This window comes from Cyprinodon tularosa, unplaced genomic scaffold, assembly GCF_016077235.1.
Source record: "Cyprinodon tularosa strain WSP-4 unplaced genomic scaffold, ASM1607723v1 ctg51, whole genome shotgun sequence".
Classification (NCBI taxonomy): Eukaryota; Metazoa; Chordata; class Actinopteri; order Cyprinodontiformes; family Cyprinodontidae; genus Cyprinodon; species Cyprinodon tularosa.
In genome coordinates, this window is record NW_024039241.1 from 2066450 (window position 1) to 2080331 (window position 13882).

The following is a 13882-nucleotide window of genomic DNA, read 5'->3' on the forward strand; positions in this document are numbered from 1 at the left end:
ATTCGTCATTAAATATCAGCTAAGCTCCATAGATTTACCCCTTTTTACTGTAAAAAAAAAAAAAATTTAAGAGACATAAATCCTTTTGCAAGGCAATATAGACCACAGCCATCTTCAGAACTTAAATGCTGATATCTTAAACTGTTGATAAAACTATGTCTCTACTCTCTCTGCATGGATTTCTTGCCCTGATCCATACCCATCTTTTCAGATCCAGTTAACATGCACCCATACTGGGATCGCAACCTCTTTGTTGTTTTGAAACTCAAGCTGAAGCACTCTCCAGTCTTCTTTCCTCCTCGGCGCGTACTTTCTTTGCGTAGGAAAACAGGGATTTATAGTGAATGCAGTATTTATCGTAAAATAGCTGAACCCTTGCATGCCTGCAGCTACATGATTCATTCCTGCACTGAATTGGGTTTGAACCGCAGAAGCATATCGATATGTCTGAGAAATCAAATGGTGAGGACTTCGGGAGAAAGAAAACAATGGGAAGGTTAAAAGTTCACTCCGTTCGATTATAGCAGGAAAACAGGAAGGGAAAAAAGTAATAGAAAGGAGGAATAGATTGCTTCATGGCCCATAGAGGGGCAAACTGGAAGCTCTGGACAGTTTTCGGCAACACTCAATTTATAAGTAATCCGTATATGCAAAAGCAATGACGCATCTTTTAGGGTATTCTCTGCTGGGTGGCAGTACATGGTGAGGGGAGTGGAGTTTCAGAGTATGTGAGTTAAGAGTAACATAAAAAAGGATCTGGGTTGGGTTTGAAATGTTTTTCCCTGACGTTATCAATTTAAAACAGATAAACATTTAGCTGCCTGGGGACCAACAGCGACGTGGTAAGACTGACTCCAGCCCATAAGTGAAGTGTGTGTTTGGCACAAGTTCTCTCAGAGGACACGAATGCTGGTGACTTAGTGCTGCTGGGATCAGGAATGTCCTGCGGTTCCCAGTTCACTGCCACCACACTCAAGTTGGCTCTCACCAGAGATATAATGGGTGAGAGGTTTTTCCGTTGGATGTGGATAAAGAAATGGAAGGAGAGGGGAAGAAAAAGGGGATGGGGGAGGAGTGAAAGATAAGGGATGGACAGTGTAAAAAGAAAAGAAGAATGTGGGGTGAATACATTTGGAAACTAAAATAAAACACTAGTGGGTGACAAAGAGACAGAGTGAAACAGATGAGTGCAAGTCTGAGGGAATGTGGGCAGAGGAGTGAGAGTGCCTAGCGTTTATGGATTGCAGATGTGGTGTGATGGGGTTTTGGCAGGGGCCCTGAATGTGCCTGAATCCTGCACTGGCTGGGTGGCACCAGGGTGAGAGGGAGGTCACAGCACCGCAGCACACAGCCCATAAAACACAGAGGGGGGAGAAGGGGCTCAAACTCTTACCATTTCAGGAATCCAGGGTAATAGGACAAGCAGATTATACTTTTTTCTTTAGTCACACCAAAGAAACTTGAACCGCTCCCAAAGGCACAGGTTAAGAAAAAAACTTAGAATAAAACTGAACTTAATTATAAAAGGATAATTTTTTTTGCAAAGGCATCCCACAAACATCTCTAGCCAACCATGCTCAGCGATTTAACAAGTCAGTCAAGCATAGAGCAAAAGTGTTATAATGTTATTTCTCTTTCCGTTCTCGCTGGATAGTAAATGTTACTGGAGATAATCTCATGAAAATTGCATTACCAGTACTTAATTTTCCACAACTCATAAGTTTTTTTGGGGGGGGAAATAAGAGTCCTAGGAAATTACTAATTATATAGTTTCAATATATTTTCTAATTTATGGAGAAAGGACAGCCAATGTAGAACATCAGAAAACTGGCAATGATTCATCTGAGGGAAGCATTTCAAGTATTTTTTAATGAACACCTAAATTTTATATCAACGTCATGGCCAAACCCTGAATCACAAGATGTAAAGAGTCTGATCTATCAATCACCCTGCAAGCTACCTGAAACACCACATTATAACAAAGTAGTGGCAGCATCATGCTGGGTGGAAAGTGTCCTAGACAGCCATTCAGAGCCAATGGAAGGATGGATGCAGAGGTAAAAGGGGGCATCTTTGAAGAAACCCTTTTAGAAGCTACAATAGGCTTAACAGTTTTCCTTCCAGCAAGGCAACAAGTATCAACATTAAGCCTGAGTTACAACAATGTAGGTCAAAGGAACTTATTTAGTTAAAATGATCAGACCTATGGAAGAACGGCTTAGAGATGTAAATGTAATGAGAAGTAACTGACATTTGGGACTGAATGTATGTAAAGTATTAAATATTTCTGTTTGTAAAACGTAAAAAACTGATTAATTTTTCCATTCTCGTTATACTCTATTTCTATTTTTTTCTATCAAAAAAAATCCCCCAATAAGCACACTTAATCCCAGTTATAATTTGGATTGATCAGTTTGCCTGCTTCTATGATCAGTTTTTATGTAAAATGCGTCATAAATTTATTTAATTTAATTATCAGTCTGTACCTGTAATTTTACAAGTAACACGTTAAATGACAATTTTTCATTACGAGAAGTATTTTTCTTTGAGTATTTTAAAGGTCAACAGAGATTGATCAAGCTGAACTACACAATCTGTGATGAAAATGAGTTAAAACAAAATGTATTTAAAATATAGTGTAGTTTACAACTGTCTCAAAAGACATCGGTTAAGAAGAGAAGACTACTTTCCATCAGAATTTATTTCAGTTTAATGAAAAGACTAATTCGTCATCTAGCTTTGGCAAGTATTAGTTTTGCTCAATTTCTCAAGCTCATTTATAAATCTTATTTTGATTGGGTTTTTTTTTTTTTTTTATCTCCCTGCACTAAAAAGACCCCCTAAGTCTTTTTGACAGTAAGCTGAAAGGAAAGGGGGTATGAGAGGGTGAAAGACATGCATGGGTACATGGACGTGCACGCTAACCACTGCACCAGCTGCACGGCCCACCAAAAAGACATTTAAAAACATACGAGTAACCCCAAAAGTATTCATACCTCAGCATAAAATTGTTATTACATGACAATTTTATGCTGAGGTATGAATACTCAGTACCAAGATGTATGTTGGCAATAAGGAAATAAAATGACTCCACCTGTCTTTTCAACATTTCCCAAAGGTAATGAGCTCAAACTCTTAAAAGGTGTATTATCTCTTTCTTTGTAAATAAAAAAAAATCATGCATAACTCATAATTACACACCAGTCTGTGTTTTTCTGTTGTCATCATTATTTCAATTCAATTCAGTTTATTCATATAGCGGTAATTCACAGCATGTCATCTCAAGGCACTTTACAGTTCCCCAGATCATACAGTCAAATTGATCCAAAGGTTTCCAACTAAGGAAAACCAGCTGATTGCTTCGACTCATTGACTCGAAGGCAATCCCTCACACTAAGCATGCTTGTAGTGACAGTGGAGAGGAAAAACTCATTTTTAACAGAAAAAACCTCCAGCAGAACCAGACTTAGTGTGAGCGACCATCTGCCGAGGCCAATAAGAGATATTATTATAATAGGCCTACAAAGTTTGTAGTTGTTATATAGATATATTTTTAACAAGTTTTAGTGTTTGAAATTAGAATACCTGGATGAACGATGCTTTCCCCTATAATTGGTGATAAATTGTTTATTTTATTTTAACAAAACTGGAAGTCTAATAACTTTATAAGCAGCCAAAGTTGAATAACAAGACAACAGAAAACTGTTTTTATAGACATTTTGTAAATCTTATAACAAACATATAATTTTCTCTGCAGAAAATGTTTCCTAACAATGCTTGCATATTAGCTAAGCTCTGTTTTCCTCCTTTCTTTTGTGATACCCTTCCCTCTTCTGTTCCCCCTTTTTCTCCCCCTCAGCCTGATCTTGACTCCTTGCTTCCTGGGGCTTGGCCAAGGCCTGTGTCCCTAGAGGAGCCAGAGAGGAGATGGAGAAGGGGGCAGCAAGGGGTGTGTGTGTTCAGAGAACTACTCCAAAACCACAGCTGCTTTAGCCCCTCTTCTGCCTTTCTGCTCTCGCCTGGCACTGAGGAAAGGGTATTTCAGTGCCTGAGTGTTTGTGTGTACTGACAGAAAGTTGGTCGGGTCAGTACTGATGGTATTGAGAGCGGGATCTAACAACAAAAGCCAGAGAGTTCATGCAGAGAACAAAAGGGGGTGGGAAGGAGGATGACAGAGAAAAACCTGGTGAGCAGATTGGAGCTGCCAGCGACAGGGAGCGAGATGATGTGCAGCAGTGTTTAGCCCCACAGGATGAAACGAAGAAAAAAAAAAAAAAAACTTCTTCAGATGCCTTGAACCAGCTTTGTAACTCAACTCTCAGAAATCCCCTAACATTGAGATGTTCCTGACATTTTTTGGACATAAGCACCAAAGCTGCACCTGCACAAAAAATGTATTGTAGATTCACTTGGCCAACAGTCCATGACCTGACATGTTAACAAATCACATCAAGGTTCTCTTTAAGGGTTAGATTCCTCTCTCCCTTCCTTGATTATCCAGATGGGAATTAACGCTGAATAACAGCAAAGTTTATCAAAAAAAAAAAAAAAAAAAATTCAACCTGTTCTCCTTTGACACCCCAACCCCCCCCACCACCAAAAATAAAAAATATGGGCCTCCCAGAGTGATTTTCTGGTGACATCACTTCGCAGAGACCTGGCAAGCCAACCTCTCTCTCTGCTGCTGTATCATTCGCTTTTCTCTGCTTCCTGCCGTGATGATGTCACACTCCATATGGTTTTTAGCAGTTTGAAGCCGGAAAAGTGATTTAGTCAGTGAAGAGAAGAAGCAGAGTAAAGGAGAAGGGCTGCACCCCCTCACACAGAAAAATTCCCTCTTAAACCCTTGTGTGCACTGTAAGTGGAAGCTATGGGGGTGGGGGTGGAAATGAGGAGAGTAGGGAATGCATGCGCTGTATGAGGCTAATGAGGAGAGACCAGAGAGCAGAGTCCAAGCATCGGACAACCATGTGCTGAACAGACCCATGCATGGAAAAGCACACATTTTAACATTCTCAATGGCGCTGCAAGGGAAAGCATGAAAATAATATGATTCATTCTGAGCCCTCATTCTGTGTAACTGAAGATATTGGATGTACAGTGTGGCTTTAATCAATAAACCCATGCAATATGAGGAAAAATGGTTATGCTCTAATTAGCACGTTTTGTTTTTTCAGTCTATTCTTTTAGTATTGTGGATAACCTTCATTTTAAAACCTTCAGGTTGCTAGAGTGGAGAACAATTGACTTAAAAACTGTGACATGATTTCCAACAACTTCACCGTAAGTAAATTGTTACTCTGAATAAAGACAAATGCAAGGACGTTTCCCTCTAGGGGAACGGGGGGGGGGGGACCAAACAAAGCCAACAATATGCATGTCATGTTTCTGGCTTTAAACTTTCACTTATATTGCTTAAGTGTTTAAATTTTTTCTGTCAGCAAGAAAGGTCCCTGAAGCGATTAGGGGATCAGTTATGGCAAGTATAAATCTTCTGCTGTAATTCTTGCTGAGCTTTTGGTAAAAAAAAAAAGAACTATGGCTCTATGACACCTGGACATGTGCCAGATATTATCTAAACCTGGAAAATTGGCTCATTTGTATTTTTTCTAAAACGTGCTGACATTTTGGAAAAATTGATATCATCCAGAAATGTACACCTAATAATTTATAAGACATTGTTTTGAGATAAGAGAAGAGGACAACAGAGGAATAACAGTTCACCGAATGCATTTGTCTTTTTACTTACATTTTGTTGTTTCTTTGCATATGATGTTTTTTATAGTTGGAATTTCAAAGAAGTCCATTCGTCATGATGTTATGAGGACCTTAAACAGGTCCATCTCACCAAAGGCCAATAATAATAATAATACTATTAAAATTCTAAATGATTTGCAAATGTATCCAAAACCCTTTACAGGTATATTCATTATGTGAGAGTAAAACCACAGATCTCAGTTAATTTTATTGAGCTTTTTTCTGACAAAACAACACAAAATATTATGTAGTTTTTCATAAATGTAGCTTCTGTGTTTCGTGCATGACTTCTTATGGCTGTCTGTGGTAATCCCAGTGGTATTTTGTCTGCAAGGACAGAAATTATAGAGAACAGGACAAATGGTTTTCTTGTGAACAGGTTCTCCAAATTTAGCTGTGGGTCTTTGCAGCTCCTCTAGACTCGGGTGAGGGGTCATCTCTTGATAATGTAGGTCTTCTTTTTAGAAATTAACCCTGGTTTATTTTACAACACAATTTTTTGCATGATCTTTCTTTTGGGTATAGGACAGCTGAATTTATAACGAGATTAAATTTATTAATTATTAATTACAAATGAACATCACAGTTTTCATATCTTGATGTAACCTTTACTGCAGTGGTTTAAATGAATGATTAAATCAGAATCTCAGTTGCTGGCATTAAATGATGATTTAAAAGAATTACACATTTTCAAATAAGATGTCACTTTGTTTCCCCCTCACTAATATCTGCTAATCTGTGCTGTTGTAGGACATTTTATCCAGGTTTTGGTATTTCTTTTAAGACAGAATATAAAAACAAATTGTAAAATATTACATTAATTAAATATAGAATATTTCATGTTGAATATATTTTTTTCATGTGCTGACATGAAAACGATCTCTTGCCATTAAAGTGAAGGGCTTTTTTGCCAATTCTGTAAAAGTCAACAAACAGTCGCGGTTCTAGACCAATTTTAAAAGGGGGGCCCGGATGGGGTCAGTTTTTTATTTCTATTTTCTCATGGAGGCATCAAACAAAAAATGACAGTAAAAAACAAAACAAAACAAAAAGCAGCCCCAGCAGATCATTGCTTTAAAATTATTGAGACAACAAAAGAGTAATTTGTTCTCTGAAATCCTCAGATAAAGCAAATTAAATTTGATATTATAGCTCAATATACCTGAAGCTAAAAATGCAACAATTTAATTTTTAACTCCTAGTCAAACTAAAACTGCAAAGATAAAAAGAAAAGATCAGAATAATTTGTAATTTTTTTGGCCAATGTATAACATATATTTATTATTTATTTATCATTAATTTATTTAGAACCATGTGTTAAATACAAGGCCAAGGAGAAGCTCCACAGGGGCACTGGCCCCCGTTAGCCTCGTCTAGAACCGCCCCTGTCTACAAAGATCAATGGATCATTCATTTGAGTTCTATCGCTTATGTTTTATTTAACATGTCAATTGAAAGATACATTTTTGGACTGTACCCCAAAACCTGCAGCAACATTAAATCTTTTTCTGATTAAAAAAAGATGCACACAGAATTTTGTTTTAAGTGTCTGCAACCCAGAAACATTTTTATAAGCATATTTCCCTTTCATGAAAAATAGAATGAAATATTTCTTATATGACACTAATCATGGGATGATAATTGCCCGTCACCACTAGATGGGCAAACTAGAATAGCGACCAAATGTGCACAAAAGCTCTGATAATTTAAAATGACATGCCTTGCACACCCTTGCACTAAAGCTGTCGCAAAGCCGCTCATTACGATGAATTAGGAGAGGTCTGTGTGTAAATGTTGAGCCTACCGTTCAATTTCTAGTGGTGAAGGGAATAGGAAGCTTGAGGGGTGTGCGTCTGGTATGGCGGAGTGGTCACAGCAATCATCTAGAGATATGTGTGGCCTTATCCCTTGGAAAAGAAAGAAACTCAAAGAGGGATGGTTATTGGAATGAGAGAATGGCAGGAGAGCCAAAGGCCTAGTGTGATAGAGGTTGTGAAAAGTGCAGAACATCTGTTTTAAGGTGATAAAATCACTTTTAGTCAGTCCTGTCTATTGTTCAGCAACGCTCTGCCTGTGTTCTGGCAGGCACAAATGGAACAATAATAGGGTGATCGAGTTATTCATCACTATAAATGTTAAAATGAGGTGGCCCGGGCCTTGGAGACACAGTGACCCTGCAACATGTGTGACCGCAGATTCTGCTACAGTCATTCAGAGCGTCCAAGCCTTCGTCGTGTTTCCATATTTACTGAGATTCAGTAAGATATATGCCACATGTAAAAGTTGCAATCCCCACTCTTGGAGAAATAGTGGAAAAAGGTGTGTGATTTAGAGGGTGATAGCTGGCTGTTAAAGGATTTAGCTATGCTCAGCCTGCCTTATCTCCAGCTCTGGTTGCTGTTGGAAAGTTGACCTGCATGAACAGGCAGTAGGATAGGCTCTCCAGGCTGTGTTTTAACTAAATAAATGCTTACAATTAGCCGTTTGAAAGCTTTTTTTTTTTTTATAGGTTCATCAAAAGTTCAACCTTTCAGGTTTGCTGTGCTCCAGATTACAGCATGTTAAATAGTGTTTTGACAGGCTGAAATGTAATGTCCAGCACAGACCTCGAGGGGCTGATTGACTAGAGAGATAAAGCACGTCTGGGAAGACAATGGCTTCACCCAGAGACGGTGAAAACCTACTCACATTTGGCAGAACCTTTTAAATAATGTATATTTTTGTAAGACTATTATTTTATTAAGGACTTTTTCCCTTTAAAGGACATCTGACATGGAGGAACCATGGGGCGATGAAGGGGTGCGGTATGGTATGTATAACAGCCCTCCAGCTGGAAATGAACTAGGATATTTATGAGTCTGTGAAGACTCATTAATTATCTCAGATACAGCCTGCATGCTCTGTTAATCATATAATAGTTATTTAATTTGTCTGAATTTTATTTGTTCATGGCTGTGTACCAGCAATTAGACATTCTCTCTATAGATCTGTTTGTCTGTCCAGAACGCGCATCAAGCTGCATATGTAAACAAAAAAAAAACAAAAAAAAGTCCTTAATTTTATGACTGGGGAAGCTGTTTAGAATATGCTGCCATATAGCAGTTATAACAGTACTGGAGCAACCTAACGTTGGAGAGGTGATGCTTTTAAGCACACAGAGGCCCATCTTCATTGGCAAATTCCAAGTGCATGCAAATCGATTACCCTCTCCTGTGTCTGTACGCTTTTGTTTGGTGTAAGTTTCTTTGTTTCTTAAAAAACAAATTATATGGGAAGAAGAATCAGATGTGCAACTACAGATACAGTGCCTTGCAAGAGTATTTATTCCTGTTCAGCATAAGTTTGCATGGCCAAACATGTTTCTTTCAAAGAGGTGTATAGATATGATATGAAAGATAGAGACACTTAGTTCTGAAACACTTTAAACTACAACATTACAGTGTCATAAAGAAAATCCACAGGGGTTTAATTCCCTTATACCCTGTAATTAACAGCAATAAAAGCGGTTTTCTTTTTTTTCCTCCTTTTTTTATTACAATAATGCTCTAATTTCTGCTTGTTGATGACATCATATTTCCATCAAACACTTCAAGGTTTTAGAAATCAGCACGACAAAATATGAAAAACATCACGCTTGTATAAATGGCATTGGATTTAATTTGTAATTCTGAAAACCTGAAGAGACAAGCCCCTAAAAAGCCAACAGCAGTGATTGCTCAGGTGGCTCAGGCCAGATCAGTTCAGTTAAGGAAGGCTTCAGTTCTAAATAATTACCCGAGGGAGCTACAGAGTAATACAATTGAGATGATTGTCAAAAATGGTAAATATCTTTTATTATTTTTCTTTCACTTTGCAAATGTGTGCCACTTTGTGTTGGCCTATCACATCAGATCTGAAGAAAATGAATCAAAGTGTCTGATTAACTACATATGTGAAATTTGAGTATGGATACTGTAGCAAGTAACGGCTGCTCTAGAATAACCCCAGCTTCATACACGCCCAAAACTGAATCTGAGCGTTTAAAAAAAAAGGCTTTATTAAATGTTTTAAAGTTTGTCTAATGAATGCAAAAAATAGGCTACTGTCATAAAGACCAGCGTATCAGCATAATGCATCATTACGTTCTTCCGCTGACAGACACTATTTTTGGACCCTGACCTGAAACAGTCACATCCTTAATAGAAGATACCTATTCTTTAACACCGGCCCATCTAACCCTAAGGTTATCATCAGTTCATCTAGGGAACATGGAAGCGAGAGACAATACCTTTTCTCGACTTCACCAGGCTCTTGGGGTGGATTGCATCATTTCAATGAAACCGCAGCACCTTGAACTCTGTATAATTCGTAGAGGAAGAGACCCTACGTCCTTTATGAGATTGTCAGATGCTGTTTTGATCAAAACAGACATGAATAGACCTTGGCGTGGCGAGTACCTCTCTGGATCACATCAGCTATGTGTCTTCAGCTGTGATGGTAAAATAATTAGTTTCATCAGTTTCAACCTGTTGTCCTTCGAGCAGCTCTGGGTTTCTATGGAAAGAGTTAGTGCCAAAAGAAGCAGGCTAATTCATTCCAATGCACCGTTCATGTATGACTTTATCTTTACAGAAAGCTCATGGCTTGCTTTATCTGCAATTTACAACCAGACTACAAATTTGACAGTTATTATTAGTCAATATCTGGCATATTGTATTAGACTGTTGCAAAGCTGCAAAGATAAAGATAGATAACAATTAGAAATTTCACTCCATAAAAAGTGATTGTTATTAAACACAGCAGCTACATTTGTAAAAGTCCAACTCTTATTAACAATAGCAAACATACACTACATTAGGTTACATGGGTGTTGAGTGACCTATGCATTGCATTTTATTTCATAAATCTGTAAGATTTTACTTTCCTTAGACTACATTGTCTCAAAGGGAAATATATCTGCATCCTGAGGGCATCGGGCCGAGGTATTCCTGGAGTAGATGAATATAGAGTTATGCGTTGTTCAGTTTGCAAGGCATGTGATGGCCTTATTACTGAGTTCAGAAGGGTTGGACGTGGGCAGACCAATTGTTTTTCCAGCAGTGCTGGTTATGTTTGAGTATCATCTGGCTTGTGAAAGTAAACAAGCTAAAAAAAACAGGTGAAACAGTACAGCAGGATGGTTCGGATGATGCTTTGGTACAGTGACAGACGGAGACGTGGAGCAATGCTGGAGTCCATCTAGGATAACAGATGGCTTAAAATCTCAATTTTTTTCCCTAGGCAATAAGTTTATTTAAATTTAGCACATTTCAGGGGAAAGATAATTAAAACTGCTGTCCATGAGAAAAGAAAAAGAAAAGTAGATTTCAGTTGCTTAGAGGCAACACAAACATTTTCAAGAGAGATAATATGTACATATATATATATATATATATATATATATATATATATATATATATATATATATATATATATATATATAAATATATACATATAAATATATAAAGCAACATAGTGTTCTGTGTTTTAACAGTTTTCTGGGGAGTTTGTTCTAGATTAGTGGAGCGTAATAACTAAATACTGGAGAAAATATTTTATCTTCATACTAAAACAAAAATAAAAAGTCAGTTCAACTCAAGTATTCATGTAACCAAACTGCTGCATCGTTAAGTTGAAGAGACATATTTGAATATTCACCTTCAAAAAATAAATTATTTTGTCCGTACTACTTATCATTGATCTCTTTTTCATTGTGTTTTTATCTTATTTTGTTTGCTTAACTAATTCTCATGTTATCCCAATCCAATGTTTATTATTTGTGCAGCCAAACTCCCTAAATTGTTCCAATTTACATTTGTTTTTTGGATCTGTTTCTCAAATTAATTTTCTCTTTTGAAACAACCAACTTCCTTCAATCAACACAATGCAATTTCTATTTTTTGCACAACTTACTTTATTATGTTAACACATTTTGCTCCTTACTGTTAACCAAACTTACCTTTCATGTCACTGATATCACTTTTTTTTTTCCATCCCTGGTCCTGAAGGTAAACCGCCCTGCAGGTTTTAGAAGTTTCCTTACTTTAACCGCCCGAGATCAGATAATCTTAGTTCAAGAGATTCCTGTTAATCAGCCTTAAACTGAAATAAGCTGTGCTGAAGCAGGGAAAAAATCTACAAGAACTGTGATTTATATAATATGCAATGGTGTAAAGAAAGTAAAGACTACCTTGGTAAAAAAAACAATCATTTTATTAAAGTGAAAACAGCAAAAACAGCACTGAACATCTTTACGTAATGACAATAAAACAAATCATATTAGTCCATCTCAGAGCTTAGAAGGTATTTTATTGTCAGGTTAAATAAAATATAAAACAAGGGTTATTTACACTCTCTATATAATTATGTCAAAACAAAAATGTTTTAAGACGTTGTCGTCACCAATTCTACTAAAGATGAACATATAAATTGTTTTTAAAGTCTTTTGGAGACCCTCCTGAGATGTTCTTAGGTGATGGAAGTCTGACTTTGTCACTGCCTGTACCTGCCTCTTAGGGTTCAGGTCTGAGTCCATCACTTCATCCAGATTTTAAGCCTGATTGGTGGTTTCTAGCTGTAAAAGCTGAAGCCGTGCAACACTGCAACACTTCTTTTTTTAATCTCTGTGATGTGCTGACTGTACATTCATTGGCACCAATGATAAAGATGTATTTAAAAGCATCACAATTCAACATTATATTACCAAAATAATCAAAGCTGTATTTTGAATTATCTACTACATAAAAAATAAATTAAGATGAATTAATAAAAACAAACTGTAGCTTGCCCTCTCTGCTACTACTCTCTGTTTGTCATTAGTTAAAATGAATTTTCTAAATTTTTATCAGATGTGACATATATACATACCCTCATATATGCATACATTTATCTGAAATGTTGATGCTAATTGGCGGTGGTATTTTATTTTATTTTTATATGAATGATCGCACAAATTGTGAATTGTGAATCGGAAAGATCAAAACTTTTATTTTCTCACAGTAAGGAAATTCCGATGTATAAAACTGTGAAATGAACAGCAAATGAAGGGATACAGATTCGCATCAAGTTTAAACAAATTTATGAAAAAAAAAACACAACAAAAAAGAACAACAAACTTTTCAGTAAAGGGAAAATCAAAGCATAAGAAATGTGATACTCTTAAGATATTAAAAATAACATATCTGTATTAAACGAAATGTGCATTTGTATTTGTGTAAAGACAACAGCAGAAAAGTGAACAGATAAAGACATTTATGTAAACACTGATTGAGTTTGTTGGGAGCAGTGATGCTTATGAATCCTTAGATTAATAAGATTCATAGATTTTCTTCTTAGCTGCAGATAAGATGCCATTCTATTAAAAAGCTACACCATGCAAATGGCATCAATGAGTCAAAACTGGTCTTCAGTCTTCTAAGCAGGTAGGGTCTGTGCTTACCCTTCCTGTTAAAATATCAGTATGGATCTAGTCCAGGTTCCTGTTCAGGTGAACATACGTGTACAAATAAGAGTCCACTATCTTAGCATCCGTTCTCCGGATCTTCACCGGCATCAGTATGGGTGGTCTACACCTATGGAAATCCACAACAGCCCTTGAACACACTTATTTAGATCCAAAAGTGGCTCAGATAAATGTAAACACCCCTACTTTTCTGTAGCAAGTTGGAGCTCACTGCCCAATTTTACTGGCATCAACAAGCCCCTGAATTTTTGACCGATGGAGTTGCTCATTTTAAATATGCTCCCTTACACTGACTTGGCTTTTAAGCCTTGTTAACAGGTCTTTGAATATGGCTGAACTAAGGAAGGGTTATTCCAGGATTTTGACTAATTTATTTATAACTTTTTCATTCCAAAGCCAGATGTGATGTCTGCTCAGCAACACTGCACTGCTGGAGCACTAAGCTGTGTCCTGGTTTTACCCAATTAATGAAAAAGACCCAAGTGTATATATTATAGCCTGCACGTATGACCATTTACAGAATACATTAATAATAATAATAATAAAATAGAAGTCACATTTCAATACCAAGTTTTTCTTTTAATCCATTACTTTATATTTTCTTGTGAATTTAGAAAATAATAGAAAGTAAAAGCCTTACTTCAA